At 53.8% G+C, this 9,157-nt stretch overlaps 1 non-coding gene across 1 annotated transcript in view; it reads right to left on the reverse strand.

The window, feature by feature from the left end:
- The window catches only part of LOC119924006, a 5,360-nt gene extending 2,816 nt beyond the window's left edge, over window positions 1-2,544 (reverse strand). The window contains exon 1 of the ribosomal RNA XR_005449020.1: window positions 1-2,544. This exon is cut by the window's left edge and continues 2,816 nt beyond it. This is a non-coding gene — a ribosomal RNA (28S ribosomal RNA).
- Between the last annotated feature and the right edge of the window lie 6,613 nt (window positions 2,545-9,157).

The following is a 9,157-nucleotide window of genomic DNA, read 5'->3' on the forward strand; positions in this document are numbered from 1 at the left end:
TGCCCGTCCCCTCGGAACGGCACTCGCCTATATCTCAGGACCGACTGACCCATGTTCAACTGCTGTTCACATGGAACCCTTCTCCACTTCGGCCTTCAAAGCTCTCGTTGGACTATTTGCTACTACCACCAAGATCTGCACCTGCGGCGGCTCCACCAGGGCCAGCGCCCTAGGCTTCAAGGCACACCGCAGCGGCCCTCCTACTCGTCGCGGCCTAGCCCCCGCCAAAGGAAAATTTAAAAAAAAGAAAAGAAGGGAACAGGGCGGTTGGAAGGTTCCGGGTCCCGAATTTCTTTTGTTTTTTTTTTTCTTTTCCTTTCCTCGGCAGTGCCAGCGATGGCCGGGTATTGGCCCGACGCTCCAGCGCCATCCATTTTCAGGGCTAGTTGATTCGGCAGGTGAGTTGTTACACACTCCTTAGCGGATTCCGACTTCCATGGCCACCGTCCTGCTGTCTATATCAACCAACACCTTTTCAGGGGTCTGATGAGCGTCGGCATCAGGCGCCTGAACCCGGCGTTCGGTTCATCCCGCAGCGCCAGTTCTGCTTACCAAAAGTGGACCACTAGGCGGCTCGCATTCCACGCCCGGTTCCACGGCAGCGAGCCGGGCTTCTTACACATTTAAAGTTTGAAAATAGGTTGAGATCGTTTCGGCCCCAAGACCTCTAATCATTCGCTTTACCGGATAAAACTGCCCAGTGGTGAACGGGTTGCGAGTTCGAGCGCCAGCTAACCTGAGGAAAACTTCGGAGGGAACCAGCTACTAGATGGTTCGATTAGTCTTTCGCCCCTATACCCAGGTGGGACGACCGATATGCACGTCAGGACTGCTACGGACCTCCACCAGAGTTTCCTCTGGCTTCGCCCTGGCCAAGCATAGTTCACCATCTTTCGGGTCCTAGCACATGTGCTCATGCTCCACCTCCTCGACGGGGCGGACGAGACGGGCCAGTGGTGCGCCCTCGGGGCGGTTCGCGGAGGACGCGGGGGGGAGGAAGGGGGCGGGCCCCCCCGGAATCTCCTCCCTCGACCGACAGAAAGTCCCGGTGGGATCCCACCTCAGCCGGCACGCGCCGGCCCTCACCTTCATTGCGCCACGGGATTGGCTTTCGTACGAGCCCCTGACTCGCGCACGTGTTAGACTCCTTAGTCCGTGTTTCAAGACGGGTCGGGTGGGTGGCCGACATCGCCGCAGACCCCGAGCGCCCCCATCTTTTCTGGTTTCCCTCTCCCTTTCCCCGACGCCACCGCAACCCTTCCAACGCATGGAGCGGGGGGAGAGAAGTGGGGTAGGAAAGGAAGGAGTGAAGAACGTGGCGACTGAAGCCCCCCGTTGGAGAAAGCCCAGCGGCGCGACACGGTCGGGGCGCACTGAGGACAGTCCCCTCGGTTCAGCACAACAGAAAGGAAAACGTCGCGCTGGGGGCGGGGCGGCCCGTCCCACCCCAGACGTGACCTTCCACACCGACCGGGGAGAGGGGAGTGGGGGGGGGACCGCCGGCCACCGTATCCCCCACCCCACCCCCACCTCCCCCAACCCTCTCTCTCCTCCCGAAGGGAAAAGAAAGAAGGGGAGGGAGGGGGCGGGTTAAGGAAAAGGAAAGAGAGGAAGATGGCGGAGCCCCCACCCTAGACCCCGGAGGCGGTTTTGAGATGGGGGAAGGCGCGGCGGCGGTCTGACTCCCTCGGCCCCAGGATGCAGCGAAAGCTGCTGCCGGGGGGCTGTAACGCCCGCGGAGGGGCACCGCCGCACGGCAGGCAACCCGCGGGCCACCTGCCCGAGAAACCCGGCCTTCCCAGCCGTCCCAGAGCCGGTCGCGGCGCAACACCTGGACGGAGGAAATGCACCCGGCACCGCAAACCTCACCCCTCCGACCCGAAGGAACGGAGAGAGGGAGAGGGGCGGTTTGATGGAGGAGGGAGGGAGGGAAGGCGGGGTGAGCCGGGGAAGGGAAGCGAGAGAGAGAGAAGCGGGGGGAGCGGAGGGAGAGAGAGAGCGATACGGGCCCGACGGACGGGCGGGGGGGACCGGCGAAGAAGGACTGTATATCCGCCGGAAAACCACCGGGCCGGCCGGCCGGAGCCGCCGGGCTGAATCTTCCGGGTGGACTGCGCGGACCCCACCCGTTTACCTCTCAACGTTTTCACTCCCTCTTGAACTCTCTCTTCAAAGTTCTTTTCAACTTTCCCTTACGGTACTTGTTGACTATCGGTCTCGTGCCGGTATTTAGCCATAGATGGAGTTTACCACCCGCTTTGGGCTGCATTACCAAGCAACCCGACTCCGAGAAAACCCGGTCCCGGGGCGCTGGGGGCCGCCACCGGCCTCACACCGTCCACGGGCTGTGCCTCGATCAGAAGGACTTGGGCCCCGGGGAGTGGGTCTTCCGTACGCCACAGGTCCCGCGCCCCACCGCGGGGCGGGGATTTGGCGCTGGGCTCTTCCCTGTTCACTCGCCGTTACTGAGGGAATCCTGGTTAGTTTCTTTTCCTCCGCTAATATGCTTAAATTCAGCGGGTCGCCACTTCTGATCTGAGGTTGCATTCGGAAAAATCGCGCGCGCGGAGACACACACACACACACACACACACACACACACACACACACACACACACACACACACGTCCAAAGGCCGGAGCACAGCGGAGCGGGGCCCGAGCCCCTTCCGCCACCGGGGTGCGGGGAACGCCCCCCACCGCGTCGAAGGGGAGAATTGCGCCAGCGGGTATGCAGACACTGCGGGTACAGGGGGTGGCCAGGACAGGTTGGGACCGGAGCGGGCGGTGAGAGCCGAGAGAGTAAGAAGAGTGGGAGTATGAGAGACAGCAGCGCCTGTGGCGCGCGGGCCAGGCCCGTGCCCGTCCAAGCGCTGCCCTCCCAACCCCCATACCCCACCCCCTAGGACCGCCGAACGCAGCCGGCCTTAAGCCTTCTGACTTCCCCCGCCCCGTCTGACCCGGCGGGGCGGGCGGACGGACCGAGTTGGGGAGGCCGTGAGAGCGCCGGGAGACCGGTCAGAAGCCCTGCATGAGGGCTCGCACCGCGCGGTAGAGGGCGTTAGGGGACCCCACGGGACCGACCGGAACTCCACACCACAACCACCGGTAAACCAACGTCCGCCCAAGAAAACCCTCACTGGCCAGACGCGGAGAGCCACTGGCGGGCGGCCTCGGCTCCCACCACCGTCGGCCCCACCGCTTCCTCTTCCTCCCCGCCCTCGAATCATCACCGCGCCCCTCCAACCCCCAGTTCCCCCACATGCCAAACCCCGACCCACACGCGCGCACACACACACACCTCCGAGGAGGCGGGGTGGGTGGGCTGGCGTGGGACGGGGAAAGAGAGAGGACGACGGCGAGACACGGAGCGGACAGAGAGGGAGAACGACGGCGCGCGGGCTAAGTGAGCGCCTAGAAACCCCGGGTGGCCCAACCGCGGAGATTCGGCTCCGCTTTTAGGGCGCGCGAGCCTTCTCCCTCTTCTCCCTTCCACCCCTCCATACCAGAAGGTCAAGAGGGTCTTGGGGGGGCGGCTCAGTGGAAGGCGGACACGGGCGTGGACGAGATGAGCGCTCACGGGTGCTCGGCGAGCGACAGAGGGCTCTCGCCGCCCCAAACTCTAAGGTGTGATCAGGAAGTGCCACCCGCGGAGAGGACAGACGGGAGTCGGAACGTGGAGCGGGCGAGCCCCGGTTCTCCCCGGAGTGCTTCACACCTCCCCACGCACCATCCGCCACCACCCCCACCACATCGCCTTCGCGACCCGCCAAACCCCCAAAGCGGTGGGGGGGTTGCCAACGCGGCCTGATTTCACTCGGGGTCGGAAGGGGAGAGGGGATGAAGTGGGGAGGGAGGGGGGCTTGTCTTCACGACAGAACGGCGCCAGACCACCCCCCGAACCCCAACGGGAGTGCCCGGCCGACTCGGCTCACCGGGACCGCCCCGGATCACCCGGGCGAACGCCCCCAACTCAACGACATCACCCTCCCCGCACACGCGCCCTCCCCAACCCCTGACCCCGTCGGACCCTCCCCGCGAGAGCGAGAGTGTATTCATTCACTCATTCAATCGCATTTATTGAGTGCTTACTGTGTGCAGAACACTGTACTAACCGCTTGGGAAGTACAAGTTTGCAACATATAGAGACGGTCCCTACACAACAGTGGGCTCACAGTATAGAAGGGGGAGACAGAGAACAAAACATATTAACAAAATAAAATAAATAGAATAAACATGTACAAATCAAATAAATAAATAGAGTAATAAATACGTACAAATATATATACATATGTACAGTTGCTGTGGCGAGTGGGAGGAGGTAAGGTGGGGGGATGGGGAGGGAGAGGAGGGGGAGAGGAAGGAGGGGGCTCAGTCTGGGAAGGCCTCCTGGAGAAGGTGAGCTCTCAGTAGGGCCTTGAAGGGAGGAAGAAAGATAGCTTGGCGGATGTGTGGAGGGATGGCATTCTAGTCCAGGGGGATGACGTGGGCCGGGGTCGACGGCGGGGTCGACGGCGACGACGTTGTTCAATTTATTGAACATTTACTATGTACAGGGCACTATACTAAGTGCTTGGGAGAGTCCAATTGAGCAATATGAGTTGGTGGACACGTTCTCTGCCCTCTTTGAGCTTACAGTCTAGAAGGGGAGAGGGACATTAGTACATATAAATGAATTATGGATCGCATATGAGCACTGTGGGAAGGCTTCCGTGCATAAGGCTTAATCAGGGAAGGCCTCTTGGAGAAGATGTGACCTTCCCGAAGAGACAGGGTCTGAGAGAGGAGAGGATCAATACCTGGTCTGTGAATCAGGACCTGTCACAGGAAAAGATTCGGGATGGGTCCGTGAATCAGGGTCTGAAAGAGGAAATGATCAGGGAAAGATCTGGGAATCAGGATCTGAGAGAAGAGAAAATCAGGAAAAGTTCTGGGATTCAGGGTCCAAGAGAGGAGAAGATCAGGGATTAGAGAAGCAGCGTGGTTTAGTGGGCTTGGGTGTCAGAGGTCGTGGGTTCTAATTCCAGCTCTGCCTCTTGTCTGCTGTGTGACCTTGGGCAAGTCACCTCTCATAGACCGTAAGCTTGTGTGGGCAGGGAATGTGTCTGTTATATTGTTATACAGTATTCTCCCAAGTGCTTAGTACAGTCACATAGCACGTGTTCAATAAATAGGATTGATTGGCTGACTACTGTCCCAAATGCTTAGTACAGTATCTGGCTCATCGTATGCGCTTGACAAATACCATTTAAAACCTCAAAAAACACAGGCTATGCACACAGTAGGTTTTCAAGAAATACTATTGATTGATTGATCGATTCTGTCATATTTTCCCACACCCTGCCTCTGCCGTGAAGTACCTTCCCTCTTCACATCTATCATGTCATGTCAAAGCCCTACTGAATGCTCACTTCCTCCAGGAGGCCTCCCCAGACTATGCCCCTCTTTTCCTCAGCTCCCCCTCCCCTCCATCGCCCCGATTCACTTCCTTTGCTCTATACCAATCAATCAATCAATCAATCGTATTTATTGAGCGCTTACTATGTGCAGAGCACTGTACTAAGCGCTTGGGAAGTACAAATTGGCATCACATAGAGACAGTCCCTACCCAACAGTGGGCTCACAGTCTAAAAGGGGGAGACAGAGAATAGAACCAAACATAACAACAAAATAAAATAAGTAGGATAGAAATGTACAAGTAAAATAAATAAATAAATAAATAAATAGAGTAATAAATATGTGTATTTATACCCTTTTCCCTATACCCTATACCCTTTTCCCTGCCCACAGAACCTGGGTATATATGTACATATTTATAATTCTATTTATATCAATGATGCGTATATATCACTAATTCTATTCATTTCTATTGATGCTATTGATGCCTGTTTTCTTGTTTTGATGTCTGTCTCCCCCCTTATAGACTGTGAGCCTGTGGGAAGAGATTGTCTCTGTTACTGAATTGTACTTTCCAAGAGCTTAGTACAGTGCTCTTCACGCAGAAAGTGCTTAATAAATACGATTCAATGAATATCAATTCCACCATACTCTGCTTAGTAAAGTGTTCTGCATACAGTACATGCTCATTAAATGCCAGCGATTGATTGATTTAGTGGATAGGGAATGTGTTTACCTACTCTGTTTTATTGTATTCTCCCAAGCACTTATCACAACCCTCTGCACACATACGTACTCAATAAATATGATTAACGATTTGGATGATTGGACCCACCCCTGTGGACAGCCCTGATGAGGAGTATTTTACAGTTACACCTAGTTTCAATCAATCAATCAATCAATCGTATTTATTGAGCGCTTACTATGTGCAGAGCACTGTACTAAGCGCTTGGGAAGTACAAATTGGCATCACATAGAGACAGTCCCTACCCGATAGTGGGCTCACAGTCTAAAAGGGGGAGACAGAGAACAGAACCAAACATACCAACAAAATAAAATAAGTAGGATAGAAATGTACAAGTAAAATAAATAAATAAATAAATAAACAGAGTAATAAATATGTACAACCATATATACATATATACAGGTGCTGTGGGGAGGGGAAGGCGGTAAGGCGGGGGGATGGAGAGGGGGACGAGGGGGAGAGGAAAGAAGGGGCTCAATCTGGGAAGGCCTCCTGGAGGAGGTGAGCTCTCAGCAGGGCCTTGAAGGGAGGAAGAGAGCTAGCTTGGCGGATGGGCAGAGGGAGGGCATTCCAGGCCCGGGGGATGACGTGGGCCGGGGGTCGATGGCGGGACAGGCGAGAGCGAGGTACAGTGAGGAGATTAGTGGTGGAGGAGCGGAGGGTGCGGGCTGGGCAGTAGAAGGAGAGAAGGGAGGTGAGGTAGGAGGGGGCGAGGTGATGGAGAGCCTTGAAGCCCAGGGTGAGGAGTTTCTGCCTGATGCGCAGATTGATCGGTAGCCATTGGAGGTTTTTGAGGAGGGGAGTGATATGTCCAGAGCGTTTCTGGACAAAGATAATCCGGGCAGCAGCATGAAGTATGGATTGAAGTGGAGAGAGACACGAGGATGGGAGATCAGAGAGAAGGCTAGTGCAGTAGTCCAGACGGGATAGGATGAGAGCTTGAATTAGCAGGGTAGCGGTTTGGATGGAGAGGAAAGGGCGGATCTTGGCAATGTTGCGGAGCTGAGACCGGCAGGTTTTGGTGACGGCTTGGATGTGAGGGGTGAATGAGAGAGCGGAGTCGAGGATGACACCAAGGTTGCGGGCTTGTGAGACGGGAAGGATGGTAGTGCCGTCAACAGAGATGGGAAAGTCAGGGAGAGGACAAGGTTTGGGAGGGAAGACAAGGAGCTCAGTCTTCGACATGTTGAGCTTTAGGTGGCGGGCGGACATCCAGATGGAGATGTCCTGAAGGCAGGAGGAGATGCGAGCCTGGAGGGAGGGGGAGAGAGCAGGGGCAGAGATGTAGATCTGGGTGTCATCAGCGTAGAGGTGATAGTTGAAGCCGTGGGAGCGAATGAGGTCACCAAGGGAGTGAGTGTAGATTGAGAACAGAAGGGGACCAAGCACTGAACCTTGGGGAACTCCCACAGTAAGAGGATGGGAGGGGGAGGAGGAGCCTGCAAAAGAGACTGAGAAAGAACGACCGGAGAGATAAGAGGAGAACCAGGAGAGGACGGAGTCTGTGAAGCCAAGGTCAGATAACGTGTTGAGGAGAAGGGGGTGGTCCACAGTGTCAAAGGCAGCTGAGAGGTCGAGGAGGATTAGGACAGAGTATGAGCCGTTGGATTCAGTATTACAATGCTAGGATTCTTTATGGATTTAGCTCCAGGAGTCATGGAGGGGTGTGGTTAGGGGTTGTTGAGGTGTGGGAGGGTAAGGGAAGCAGGGAAATAAGGAATACTTTTCAAAGCCAGGGAGTGGGGTGAGAGGGTTGAGAGGGAGAAAGTGAGAGGGTTGAGAGGGAGAAAATTTGAAGTTGAGGGGATGAGGAAGGTCAGAAGCGATGGGAAGGGGCAGGGTTAAAAGCCATTGATTAATAAATTGGTAAATTAATCAATTGATTGGCTACCTGATCGCCAGATATGGTCACGAGGGAAGAATGACAGGTCAATCAAAGGTGTTTGTTGTTAATAATAATAATAATAATAATAATAATAATATTTGTTAAGCGCTTACTATATGCCAAGCACTGGGGTATATAGTATATACTGGGGTATATACTGCCTCACTTGGGGCCCACGGTCTTAATTCCCATTTTACAAATAAGGTAACTGAGGCCCAGAGAAGTTAAGTGACTTACCAAAGTCATAGAACTGATAAGTGGTGGAGCCGGGATTAGAACTAACAACCTCTGACTCCCAAACCCGGGCTCTTTCCACTAAGCACTAAGCCACGTTGTTTAGCGCTTACCATGTGCCAGACAGTGTACTAAGCGCTTGGGAGAGTACAATACAACACAATTAGTGGATATGCTCTCTTCCCTTGCTCCCTAGATTGCAAATTCATTATGAGTAGGGAACGTTTGTGCTTATTCTCTTGTTTTGTGCTCTCCCAAGTGCTTAGGACAGTGCTTTGCAAATGATAATAGTAATAATAACAATAATAATAATAATAATAAATAATAATAATAATAATAGCATTCATTAAGTGCTTATTATGAGCAAAGCATTTTTCTAAGCGCTGGGGAGGTTACAAGGTGACCAGGTTGCCCCACGGGGGACTCACAGGCTTAATCCCCATTTTACAGATGAGGTAACTGAGGTATAGAAAAGTTAAGTGACTTCCCAAAGTCACACAGCTGAAAATTGGCAGAGCCAGGGTTTGAACCCATGACCTCTGACTCCAAAGCCCTAAGAGCAGCCTTACATAGTAAGCGCTCAATAAATACCATTGATTAATTGATTACCCATAACAGATTTACAGTCTAGACAGTGGGAAATACAGTGTTCTGCACACAGTAAGTGCTCAATAAAAACCTTTGATTGATTTATATTAATATAGATGTCAGTCTCTCCTCTAGACTGTAAGCTCACTGTGGGCAGGAAACAAGTCTACTTTGTTGTATCGGACTCTCTCAAGCAATTAGTACAGTGCTCTGCACACAGTAAGTGCTCACTGTATTCCACTGATTAATTGATTGACTGATAATTGACTGAACACACAATACTTGGTAATTTGGGTGAAAATATCATTG

Source organism: Tachyglossus aculeatus, unplaced genomic scaffold (assembly GCF_015852505.1).
Source record: "Tachyglossus aculeatus isolate mTacAcu1 unplaced genomic scaffold, mTacAcu1.pri scaffold_75_arrow_ctg1, whole genome shotgun sequence".
Classification (NCBI taxonomy): Eukaryota; Metazoa; Chordata; class Mammalia; order Monotremata; family Tachyglossidae; genus Tachyglossus; species Tachyglossus aculeatus.